We start from the raw sequence: 14445 nt of genomic DNA, 5'->3' as shown, positions 1-14445 counted from the left end.
ATATATCTCCACACATGTAAATTCATCTTTCAAAATCATAAACATCAAGATTTCATAATAGTTATCATAAGATATGGGTTTATGCTTCAAATTTGTAAAAATCAAATAAAAATCATGCCTTTATAAAGAAAATTACTTTTGGGCACAAGAACGAAAGAGAGTTCTTGTTGAAAAATCCCACATACCTTGAATGATGATGAACTTTAGATCGATACTCATTTTTGAGATGTTAATCATGCCTTTGAATGATGGTTCTTGGAGTTCTTGAACTAGGAACTTGGAATCTTCAATAAATTTGCAGAATTAATGGTGAACTTTGGAGGTTCTTAAAGTTGGATGTAAGAGCTTAGGGTTTTCTTTTTGAGGGAGTTTGATGAAATATAACATATAATACTTCTAACAGGATTTAATATAGGGTTTGGACGGATTTTGGGTGAGGGGGAATGACCAAAACGCCCCTAAAAATTAAATAATTCTCGAATCTGTCCTTTGGTGACTGTTTTGATAGTCTGAAGTAGATCAACCATAATATTTTACTTCGATATCCAAATTAGATGAAACTAATTTTATTAGAAAGAGGACTCTCATATCTTTCCGTTGATATATAGTATATCACCCAGATCGTTGTGTATGAGGAGTTATGATCGTTTGAAGTTGACCCAAAAATTCACTTTTGATAGGCTGAAGTAGATCGACCATAACTTCTTGTTCCGATTGACAAATTAGATGAAACCAATTTCATTAGAAAGAGGACTCGTGGATATTTCCGTTGATATATAGTAGATCACCCAGATCATTATGTATAAGAAGTTATGATCGTTTAAAGTTGGAGTAAAAATACACCAGGCCTCAGTACTTTTTCCTGCACGTTTTACTGTTCACTACTATTCATGGTTCGATCGGAATGTTCATAACTCGTCGCTCGGGTGTCCGTTTTGGATGATCCACATATAGTTGGAAATATTATTCGACACTATACGCAATGGTGGGTCATAAACTATGACATTCCATATGAAAAATTTATAATTCATTCTAGAAGATAGAACCCAACACGTTTGCGCATAAAATTTCAATGAAAACTTTTCCGGGGTATTACATCATCCCCCCCTTGAAAACATTCATCCTAGAATGACGCTAGACATGACAAGATTAGATAGGGAATAGAGCATACAACTGAAATCATTCTTTAGACTCATCACCACATCATTTCTCACTCCGAATGCAACATAGAATGCATAAATTCAAGAAACTACCTCTGAACACATAATAAATGACAGCTGAACTGCTGCAACTTTTATCAAAAGTGCATGATTTAGGAAAGAACAGTACCTTCGGCTTGATCGGAGTTCACAGAAAATAGGTGCGGGTACTTGGATCGCATATCCGCCTCAACTTTCCAAGTTGCACCCTCAACAGATTGGTTTCGCCACAACACCTTGACCAAGGGAACTTCTTTGTTCCTTAGTCTTCGGATACTAAATCAAGAATATCAACAGGAATCTCATCAAAAGATAGATTTTCTTGAATGTCAGCACTCACAGAGGAATCTACTACCACAGCATCGCTAATATGCTTTCTAAGCGTGGAGACATGGAGTATTGGATGAATAGAGGACAACTTGGAAGGCAACTCGACCTCATAAGCTACCTTACCAACACGACTAAGAATTTTGTAAGGAGCAACATAACGGGGACTAAGCTTCCCCTTCTTTCCGAATCTCTTCACCCCCCCTCATGGGTGAAATTATCAGATACACTAGGTCCCCAACTTCAAACTCAAGGTCTCTCCTTCTAACATCCACATATGACTTCTGACGACTCTGCGCAGTTTTCAACCTTTCCCTAATCAACTTAACTTTTTCCATAGCCTCAAATACTGAATCAGGACCACTCAGAGCCACTTTACCTACCTCGAACCAACCTATGGGTGATCTACACTTCCTCCCATATAAGGTTTCAAACGGATCCATGCTAATACTAGAGTGGAAACTGTTATTGTAAGCAAAATCTATCAATGGTAAGTGATAATCCCAACTTTCTTTAAAGTCAAGTGCACAAGCTCTCAAGATATCCTCTAAGGTCTGGATGGTCCGCTCAGCCTGACCATCGATCTGCGGATGAAAAGCAGAACTCAAAAGCACTTTGGTACTAAGACCCTTCTGAAAAGCTTTTCAAACTTACGAAGTGAACTGATTACCTCTATCCAAAATGATAGACAAGGGAACTCCATGCAGTCTGAATAACTCTCGGATATACAATCTAGCGTAATCCTCAGCAGTATATGAAGTATGAACAGGCAAGAAATGAGCAGACTTAGTCAACCTATCAACCACAACCCAAATGGAATCATGATGGCATCGGGAAGGAGGTAAACTAATCACAAAGTCCATATTTATCTCTTCCCACTTCCAGGTGGGACTACTAAACTTTTGCATCATACCACCAGGTCTTTGGTGTTCAACCTTAACCTGTTGGCATGTTCCACACTTAGCTACAAACGCTGCTATATCTTTCTTCATGCCACTCCACCAATAGATTTCTCGCAAGTCTTGGTACATCTTGGTGGCACCAGGATGAATAGAATATCGCACCCCGTTCGCTTCAGCCATAATCCTCTGTCTCAGATCATTAACATTTGGGACACACAATCTATCCTACAATCTCAACACACCATCTCCTCCTTGGGAGAAAACCTCTACTTTTTGGTCCTTGACTGACTCCTTCAGTCTAACCAAACTATTATCTAAGTATTGCTTTTCCTGCACTTCCGAAACCAAAGAGGATTCGGAACTACTCTGAACCCTTATACTACCTTCAACAGAGTCAAACAACCTAACCCTGAATCTAGCCAAACGATGTACATCACGAGCCAACTCTTTCTTACCTTCTACCACATGCGAAACACTACCCATGGACACTCTACTTAGGGTATCCGCCACAATATTGGCCTTGGCTGGATGGTACAGCACATTCATATCATAGTCCTTTAACAATTCTAACCATCGTCTCTGCCTAAGATTCAATTCTCTCTGGGTAAACACATACTGCAGACACTTATGATTAGTGAAAACATCAACATGGACACCATACAAATAGTGTCTCAAGGTTTTCAAAGCAAACACAACAGCAACCAACTCAAGGTCATGGGTGAGGTAATTTTGCTCATGGGGTTTCAACTGTCTAGAAGCATAAGCTATTAACTTACCCTTCTGCATCAATACGCAACTCAACCCAACTCTCGAAGCATCACAGTAGACCACAAAACCATCAACACCATCAGGCAAAGTCAAAATAGGGGCTGAAGTGAGTCGAGTCTTCAACTTCTGAAAACTCTTCTCACAAGATTCGGACCACAAGAACTTCACTTTCTTTTGGGTCAACCGATTCATAGGAGACGCTATAGAGGAGAACACGAATCAATAGAAGAGAGAGATACTTTAAGCATAATAGACTTCTGAAAGAAAGAATTACACTTTTTTCTAAAACATCTTGTAGCCTCTTGCTCATAGATGTGGCACGCTACACACTGATGATCAAGACTCTACTTAACGCGGCTTGTCAGACTCCCTAGGACACCTTAAAACCTTAGGCTTTGATACCAAGTTTGTAATGCCTCGGAAAATGAGTCCCGGAGCATCACACGGTGCTTAAGGCTACGAGTAACCCCAAGCTAACCCTTTGAGCCATTTTCATTCAGTTCAATACAAATAAACGGGGTTTCCATAAATAACCCTCAAATATCAATAGAGTAATTATCATCCAAGAATAAAAAAATTTCAGAAAGATAACAAAATACGACTTATTAGTCAACTCCCAACATCTATACTAGTCTAACAAGCCTCTAAGAAAATTAATAAAACCAATGAGCCATTGAGATATGCCCCAACTGACTCATACTTAGTTATCAAATGTAAACAATTTCGTGAATCCAACATCAGACATCACGTCCTCGAAACATGAGGACTCACCACAACAGAGGATGTAGAATAGCTTGCCCGAAGAATCACTATCAAACCTAAAACTGAGCACCTGAACCTACATTCTGAGAAAATGCAGCCCATATTCGAAGATGTGGGTCAGTTCCATGGAAAGGAACCGAGTATATGGGGGTGTATACAGTTGTATAAACATCATCATCATAAATATTTATAAGAAATATGCAGGATGTATGAAAGACTCACATAGCTTGAAGAAAATCATCATAATCATGAGAGGATAAAATAAGTACAATAACACATGTGAGTCATCATATAATTTGTCAATCACTTTCAGTTCATCAAGAATATCAATTCTCATAATGTAAATATCATTTATCTTTCGAAAGAATAACTTTCACAATTCCACTTTCAAATCACTTCACCATTCACTATAGACACAAGAAAACACACACACACTGGGAGATCCTATAACCGACATAAACCATGTGAGCTACATGGAGTCCAACGTACAACCTACGTTGGGGAGAGCCATCTTATCCTTGCCATCGGAATAGGACTATCGATATCAAATCCACACAAACTAGTGATCACTATATAAATTAGCCTCAGGCTCACTCCTACGGGGGCATGTAGTTCTAAGGAAGTAAGGTCGCATTATACCTCCCACTCGGTGCTAAAGATTTCTCCCGGACTTAGCTCAGATCATTTCAAAGACAATCTACAACAAAACAATTTTAGTAATATATAAATATACATCAGGAGCCATCATGCTTCCCATTTATCAAAATCAACCATGTTGTGGATTTCTTTCACACTCGAGTTCAAAACAACTCCATTAAGACTAAAAGGTCAAATCATTCAAAATATCTCAAATATTCAACATCAACGTGCTTATAACACACACTTTCTCAAAAAAACACAATTTCTAATGAGGATTCACGACCCAAATATCAAAATCATGATAAATATCATTCAAGAGTCATGCTTTATATCTCCACACATGTAAATTCATCTTTCAAAATCATAAACATCAAGATTTCATAATAGTTATCATAAGATATGGGTTTATGCTTCAAATTTGTAAAAATCAAATAAAAATCATGCCTTTATAAAGAAAATTACTTTTGGGTACAAGAACGAAAGAGAGTTCTTGTTGAAAAATCCCACATACCTTGAATGATGATGAACTTTAGATCGATACTCATTTTTGAGATGTTAATCATGCCTTTGAATGATGGTTCTTGGAGTTCTTGAACTAGGAACTTGGAATCTTCAATAAATTTGTAGATTTAATGGTGAACTTTGGAGGTTCTTGAAGTTGGATGTAGGAGCTTAGGGTTTTCTTTTTGCGGGAATTTGATGAAATATAACATATAATGCTTCTAATAGGCTTTAATATAGGATTTGGACGGATTTTGGGTGAGGGGAAATAACCAAAACGCCCCTAAAAATCAAATAATTCTCGAATCTGTCTTTTGATGGACTGTTTTGATAGTCTGAAGTAGATCAACCATAACATTATACTTCGATATCCAAATTGGATGAAACCAATTTTATTACAAAGAGGACTCTTATATCTTTCCGTTGATATATAGTATCTCACCTAGATCATTGTGTACGAGGAGTTATGATCATTTGAATTTGACCCAAAAATTCACTTTTGATAGGCTGAAGTAGATCAACCATAACTTTTTGCTCCGATAGACAAATTGGATGAAACCAATTTCATTAGAAAGAGGACTCGCAGAGCTTTCCGTTGATATATAGTAAATCATCCAGATTATTATGTACAAGAAGTTATGATCATTTAAAGTTGGAGCAAAAATACGCCAGGCCTCAGTACTTTTTCCTGCACGTTTTACTGTTCACTACTATTCATGGTTAGATCGAAATATTCATAACTCGTCGCTCGGGTGTCTATTTTGGATGATCCATATATCATTTGAAAGATTATTCAATACTCTACGTAATGGTGGGTCATAATCTAATACATTCCACATGAAAAATTTATAATTCATTCTAGAAGATAGAACCCAACACGTTTACGCACAAAATTTCAACGAAAAATTTTCTGGGGTATTACACAGCCAATGCCCATCTGTTACAACACATGGATAATCTGCTGAATATATTTTTTGTAGTCTATCATATTTAGTTCCTGTTTGGTTACCTCTTTTTATTAATATACAAGTTATTAAAAATATATTTTATGTTATAAATAATAATATTTACATCCCCAAAAATGAGTTAAAATTATCAAAGTCCATACCAAATAACAACACAAGTTTACTATTACAACGATCATGGTGCATTACATATGTAGCACTTGTTTTTCCTGATGGGCATGTAGTCCTTTGACGTTCAAGATGGTTACCCGTTGAGCCTCTGTAGTTTTCCACACTACTTTATGATGAGAACTGAAGATTAAACATTGTTTGACGTTGATGGGGTAGGAAAAATAAGGTGCGTTCAGATAGATGGATCCACTTTCATGCGTAAGAATTATGTATTACTGATCAGGTTATCGCGACAACATACATAAAGTAAAATGATTTTGTGAATGCAGTTTTTTACCACTTAGGCATTGATCCTTCAAACAAGATCATGAATTTTATAGTTAAGCTTGATAGGTGCAAACTGCTAAGGCCAAAGGGTTTCAAGAAGGTGGTATCAATCCCTTGTTACAATTTAATATTGGTTTTGCTCAAGTTTATGCATCAAGTTATGAGAAGGGATCAATATTTGATGGAATTGTAGATATTCAATAGTGATTGAACCAATTTTAATGGTGCAATGGACTTTGAGAAGACCTTTGAAGCCTCCCGCTGCAGCAAATAAGAATGGAAAACTAATAGAAACTGCCCTGGTCCAAATTTATATGGATGGGTTGTTCGAGTAGATTATTATACAACAGAAGGTGCTTAGGAGAGTACTTGTACAGGAAAAGAGAGGTAGATAAGACCATATGCCATCTCAGACCTTGTTTAAGAGGAAACACAGGGCAACAAGTAAGGAACTTCTAGTTAATATGGCCAATGAAATTGACTTGAAAGAAAAAAATTGAATGAGTTGTAAATGTGAAATTGTATCCAAAAATTAAAATCCGTCAGTCATTGTTGAAAAGAAAAATGGTAAAATGGACTAGAGCTAGACATTTTTCTAGAGAACTATGACTAGCTACCGTGGCTTGAATAAAGACCCATAAAGCGCAAAATCAGAACTCTAAGGAAGTAGCTTGGCAAGCATCGAGGATTGGTAAGATTATTAGTCAATAATGAAACTTAAACCAATAACTCCTGAAGTAAAAATAAGGAAAGCCAAGGCGGCAATTTCTGAAGTCTAACTTGCATCCCATGCCTTCTTTTTGTGGTTCTAATAAGGTCAATGAAAGTAGAAACAAAAAGGTCTGAAGTTGGGCAGAAATACCATGCTTTATTGTTTCCGCTGCCTTTGACTTGACCAGAACCACAAGTAGAAGGCCTGAGATGCAAGTCTAACTTTAGAAATTGCCACCTTGGATTGATCCCTTATTTTTACTTTAGGATTTATTGGTTCAAGTTTTGTTCCCGACTTACCATCTTATCACCTTCGGTGCTTGCAAAGATGTAACCTTAGAGTTCTGATCCTGTGCTTTGTGGTTCATCACTCAGGCCACACTAGCTAGTCGTAGCTCCCTAGCAAAGTGCATAGCTCCAGTCCACTTCACCATTTTTCTTTTCAAAATCAATTGATGAATTTTCAGTTTTGGATACACTTTCATTTTTTCAGCTTCTTCGATTTTTTCATTTTTTATGTCAATTTCATCAGCCAGATTTGCTACACTTTTCTTGATACCCTGTGTTTCTTTTTTAATAAGGTTTGAGTTGATATATGTTCTTTAACACCTCCCTTTTCCCTCGTAGATATTCTTCCAAGCACCTTCTATTATATAAGCGTCACCCCGAGCAACCCATCCATATAAATTCGGACTAGGCTAATAACCATATTGATTTCCATTTTTGATTGCAGCAGTGCGAGGCTTCAGAGGCCTTTCAAGAGTCCATTGAACCCTCAAAATCAGTCCAATCACTATTGAATCTTTACACTGCCACTAAAAACTTAGTCCTTTCTCCTAACTTGACACATAAATATTAGCAAAACCATCATTAAACCATATGTTATGCCTCGGGAGTACACCCTGGATGCCACACGGTGCTTACAGTCTTGAGAGACTATAAGCTAACCCATAAACTGGTACCTTCTGTGAGCACTGAATAATATACTGATAACGAACATATTTAGAAACAACTAAATATGCCATAAGGTTTCAATACTAAAAATAATACAACTGAAATCCACAAGTCTAAAATATAAGCAAAAATGCTGAAAACTGATTGATAAAACTGATAATTAACTGATTGTCTGAAATGTCTGAAAGCCTCTAAAACTAACTGAATAAGAGTTGATATGATAGGCCCTAACTAACTCTAGTTGACTACGTAACTTAAATACTAAAACACCATAATTGGTCCTTGGACTATGAGGACTCACTACTGCTACTGCTGCTGATATGCTGGAAGTTCTAGGTGCGGTTGGGAACCTGAGCATCCAAACTTATGATATGATACATCATAGCGCAAGAAATGAGCATACGATTAGTACTTTGAATGTGCCGGCATGCTAGATGGGGTTAGGCTGATATGCATAGGCTCATATACATGAATAATAACTGGCTGAATGAATAACATGAGATAACTGATACATGGGATGCACTGTAAAATCTGAGGATGCATAACCAGACATATAACATAAAATTAGAATAGTTTGTAAACTAAAATGCTGAAATTTGAATACTGATCTAACTGATAAATTGTATGCTAAGATCAAGCAAACCTAAACCGACTTCCAAACTGAGACTGGAATGAAATTATGAGAGCTATCATCTAACTGACATACCCCAATATGAGCTAATTGGGGTCCAACCTGTGACCCCAGTTGGAAGGGTTTCAGTACCGTACCACGGGTACTAACATTGGCTATGTGGATCCACTAAAGTGAAGTCCCGAAGGACTAAAGAGTCACCCTTTACTGGCAGGTGCTCTAGTGAGATATATGTCAACCCTCAACTGGCAAGTTAACATCTCAACCTATGTTGGCTACGTAGTTCTGGAATGTAGGGACTGCTACTAAAGGTCACACCCTCAACTAACAGGTGAGCCCCTATCCTTGGGTTCGCTCGATGCTAAATCCTACTCCCAACTGGACTGACTCTGATTACTAGACTGAACCGAGCTTATTGATATGATAACTGACTGAACTGATAATACACTAATATATCCAAAATCATTCTAAAAATAGTGAGACTAAGTAAAAAGCTAAGTTTTCGGGTATTTATAACCCCCAGGACTCGATAACATTACCAGTAGAAACATACTAAAACTTCAAAGGCATGATAAGTAGTCATTGTTCAAAATTCATATCTTAGGCATTTTATCAAACACATGGGGGTCATAAAGTTAAAGAATGGGAATAGTTAAATCATGGCATAATAACATATAAAATAATCATGGGTTAAGGATTTAATATGTAAACATCATCCTTCAAATGGGTCAAAGGCTAATTCTAACAAAAACACATGTAAACATGATATAAAAATCTAAATTCATGGATAAAATTTATGAAAATATATAAAGGTCATGATTTTAAACTTTAAAGCAGATTCTTGGACTCCATGGGTGAAAAGGACCCATGAATGAACATCTAACATACCTTAACTGATGAATTTTTGTGCGTTCTTGGTGATATCTTAAAGCTTGATCTTGGATTTGAAGAAGCTAGGGTTTTGTTCTTGAGAGAGTTTGCAATAAGATGAGTGATTTTGCCCTTTTGGGACCTTAATCTCGTGTTAAATATGAGAAAAGTTAAGGGGAAAATGACTTAAATACCCCTACATACTCGACATTAATTAAACTGAATGTGGCCAGTGATGCGATAAGCGATGCATCGCGTCGCTCAGGCGACGCATTAGGCATCACACCGCGTTGCACCCCACCAACACGATAAGCGGCGTGCCGCAGCCATATCGCATTGACTCGCTGGTTTGAACATCCAAACAAGCCTCAAACCTCAAACCTCATCAGAAAAATCCAAAACTTACCCGAGACATATTATCGATAACCCTGATCATGAATTAATTTAAATATCAACATTTTAAGGCCAGGAATGTCGGAATTAAAATCATCAAAGTTTAAGAGGCATTGGAAATGACTAAGTCTTAACACTTAGTGAAATTTTCTAAGTCTTAGACCCCTTTAGTATGCAAGAGTGAGCTGAAACGAGCTAGGATTCATCCTCAAATGAGACTGGTTAAGTTGAGAATTAATGAGGTACTAAGATTACATGTTGAATATGCACAACTAAAACATGATTACATGACCGAGTCTGAACATGGTGACTGACTGAACTGATTCGTGAATGCATGCAATGACATTAAAATGATCATATGGCTAGGACTGAGAATGGAAAAGAGATAATTTAAGGAAAAACTATTACCTTGAACTAAATCTTAGTTTGTGGAGAAAAGGTGAGGGTACTTAGTTTGCACATCTACTTCTGCTTCCCACGTGGCTCCCTTAATGGACTGATTCCGCCATAGAACTTTGATCAAGGGAACGTCTTTGCTCCTTAGTCTGCAAATCTGGCGATCTAAGATTTTGATTGGGAATTCTTTATAAGAAGGGATATCCTGGACATCTAAGCTTTCTAAACGAATAATGAAAGATAGATCACCAATACACTTTTTCAACAAAGAAACGTGAAATACTGGGTGCACCGATGCCAAATCTGCAGGCAACTCAAGCTTGTAAACTACTTTTCTAAAGCGGCTCAAGATCGTTTAAGGGCCAACATATCGGGGACTAAGCTTTCCCTTCTTGCCGAACCTCTTCACTCCCTTCATGGGAGAGATTTTCAAATAAACCAAGTCTCCAACTGTGAACTCGAGATCCCTTCTACGTACATCCGTATAGGATTTCTGATGGCTTTGGGTTGTCTTAAGTCTTTCTCTAATTACCTAAATTTTCTCCAATGCATCAAATACTGAATCTGTACCTATCAACGCGGTCTTACCTACCTTAAGCCAACCAATAGGGAATCTACATCTCCTACCATACAGAGCCTCAAATAAATCCATCTGAATACTGGAATGATAACTATTATTGTAGGCAAACTCAATCAATGGAAAATGATCATCCCAATTACCCTTAAAGTCAATAACAAAAGCTCTTAACATATTCTCTAGGGTCTGAATGGTCCTCTCTTCCTGACCATCTATCTGAGGATGAAAGGCTATACTGAAAAGAACTTGAGTACCAAGACCCTTTTAAAAAGGCTTTCAAAAGTAAGAGGTAAATGAGTACCTCTATCCCTCTATCGAAAATGATAGACAACGAGACTACATAAAACCTAAATAACTCTCTAATATAGAGCTTGGTATAATCCTCGTCCGAATAAGAAATATGGACTAGCAAGAAATGAGCTGATTTGGTTATTTTGTCTACAATAACCCAAATCAAATTATGTTGACGAAGTGAACGAGGTAACCTTGTCATAAAGTCCATGTTTACCTCTTTCCACTTACAAATGGGGATGCTGAACTCCTACATAGTGCTACTAGGTCTTTGGTGCTCAACCTTAACCTGCTGACAATTAGCACACTTGGCTACAAACTCTAGAATATCCTTTTTTATACCACTCCACCAATAAATTTCCCATAAATCACGGTACTTCTTAGTATCTCCTGGGTGAATAGAGTAACGTGCACCATGCGCTTTTTTAAGAATTCTCTGTCTCAATTCGTCAACACATGGCACACACAGTCTACCCTGGCAATGCAATACACCATCTCCCTCTTGGGAGAAAAGCTCTACTTTCTGATCTCTGACTGACACCTTCAACTTAACTAAACTGGGGTCCCTATCTTCCCTTTCTTTTACTTTAGCAACTAAAGAAGATTCTGAACTATTCTGAACCCAAACACTACCCTCAGCTGAGTCAACCAAATGAAAGCCTAACCTATACAACTGATGAACCTCTTGAACTAGCTTCTCCTTATCATTTTCAACATGAGACACATGCCCATAGATAATCTACTAAGGGCATCTGCCACTACATGCTTTCTCGAATAATATAAAATACTTATATCATAGTCCTTTAACAATTCTAATCACTTTCTCTGATAGAGATTTAACTCTCTCTGTGAAAACACATACTGCAAACTTTTATGGTCTATGAACACATCAACATGCACCCCATACAGATAATGCCTCCAAATTTTTAAGGCAAACACAACAACTACTAACTCAAGTCATGGGTAGGATAATTCTACTCATAGGGTTTAAGCTCTCTAGAGGCATAGGCTATGACCTTACCTCTCTACATCAAAACACAAGCTAAACCAACTCTAGAAACATCACAGTAAACAATATTTGAACCATCTAGCAAGGTCAAAATTGGGGCTGAGATGAGTTGAATTTTTAACTCCTGAAAACTCTTCTCATAAGAATCTGACCACTGAAACTTGACTTTCTTCTGAGTCAATCTAGACATGGGGATGCAATAGACGAAAAAACTTCAATAAACCATCAATAATAGCGATCACAACCCAAGAAACTCCTGATATCTGACAGAGAAATGGGTTTGGGCTAGTTTTTTACTGCTTCAGTCTTTTGAGGGTCAACTCTAATGCCATCATCGAAAATAATATGGCCAAGGAAAGCTACTGATCTTAGACAAAATTTGCACTTACTAAATTTGGAGAACAACAGATGGGCTCTAAGATTCTGCAATACTATTCTTAGGTGGTCGTCATGATTATTTTCATTAAGGGAATAGACAAGGATGTGATCTATGAAGACTATGATAAACATGTCTAAGTACTACTTAAACACTCTATTCATCAAGTCCATGAAAGCTGTTGAGGCATTTGTTAGATCAAAGGACATGACTCAAAATTCAAAGTGACCACATCGAGTTCTGAAAGCTATTTTTGGAATATCATATTTTCTAACTTTGTGCTGATGATAGCCGAATTTGAGGTCTATCTTAGAGAAATAACTGGCACCCTAAAGTTGATCGAACAAGTCATCAATCCTGGGGAGTGGATACTTATTCTTGATTGTGACTTTTTTTAATTGACAGTAATCGATGCACATTCTAAGAGAACCATCTTTCTTACGCACGAAAAAGACTAGAGTGCCTCATGGGGAAACGCTAGGCCTGATGAATCCCTTATCTAAGAGATATTTTAGTTGTTCTTTTAACTCTCTAAGATTCATAGAAGCCATTTTGTAGGACAGAATAGAGATAGGCTGAGTATGTAGAAGAAGGTTTATTTCGAAGTCTATTTTCCTTTTGGGAGGAACTCTGGAAAAATCTTTGAGAAACACATATGGAAATTCCCCACTACTAAAACTGACTCAAGATTCGGAATCTCTAAAGTGGAGTCTTTAACTTGAAAAAAATGGTAGACACACCCCTTGGATATCATTTTTCTCGCTCTAAGGTACAAAACAAGCTGAACCCTAAGTGTTGAAGTACTACCCCTCCATTCAAGGACTGGTTCATTCAGAAACTAAAAATGAACAACTCTGTTTCTACAATCAACTAAAGCATAGCATGAGTGGAGCCAATCTATGCTGAGAATGACATCAAAATCAGTCATCTCTAACTGCACAAGATCAACTGAGGTGACTTTTTGGGATATTGTGACCAAATAGTTCGTGTATACATACTGGCTATAATAGAGACACTTACTGGGATGGACACTAATAAGGGTTCCGGTAAAGTCTCAGGACTGACACTAAAATTAATAGCTATGTAGGGTGTTACAAAAGAAAGAGAAGCTTTGAGATTTAACAAAGCATAAACATGTAAATAGAAGACCTGTAACGTATAAATAACCACATGAGGAGAACTTTCCTGATCCTGTCGGGACTGAAGTACATACAATCTATTTGGGTACTGACTGCTAGTTGTGCTGGGAACGACACCCTGCTGAGTTGGGCGATCAGATGGAACTGGGGGACGACTGGACTGACCCTACTGACCATTATTTGAGCAATCCCTGACTCTGTGGCCTGGCTTGCCATACCCAAAGCATATATCACTACCAGATCTATACATACTCTGATGGTTTCTACTATATTTCTGGTAAAAAGGATTTGTACGACCACTATTCACACTACCCTTGGACTTAGAGCTTGGCGCCCTATCTTGATTATCACTTCTGACCTTTGGCACTAGCGCACTAGCTGAAGATGGAGCTGGGGCTGAAGATTTCTAATGGGATTGAGGACGGTTACCACCCTTTGACCTCGGCTGAGTAAAACTAAAGCTACCTGTTCTGGCTCTCTTATTCTCCCTCTCTCTTTCCTTAAATTTCTACTCCTTAATCTATTGAGCATGGACTATCAACCTAGACAAGTCCATCTCCTTAATTAACATCGCGGTCCTACACACCTTGACCACGC

This window comes from Capsicum annuum, chromosome 8, assembly GCF_002878395.1.
Source record: "Capsicum annuum cultivar UCD-10X-F1 chromosome 8, UCD10Xv1.1, whole genome shotgun sequence".
NCBI classification, from domain to species: domain Eukaryota; kingdom Viridiplantae; phylum Streptophyta; class Magnoliopsida; order Solanales; family Solanaceae; genus Capsicum; species Capsicum annuum.
Note: the sequence above shows the minus strand (reverse complement) of the source record.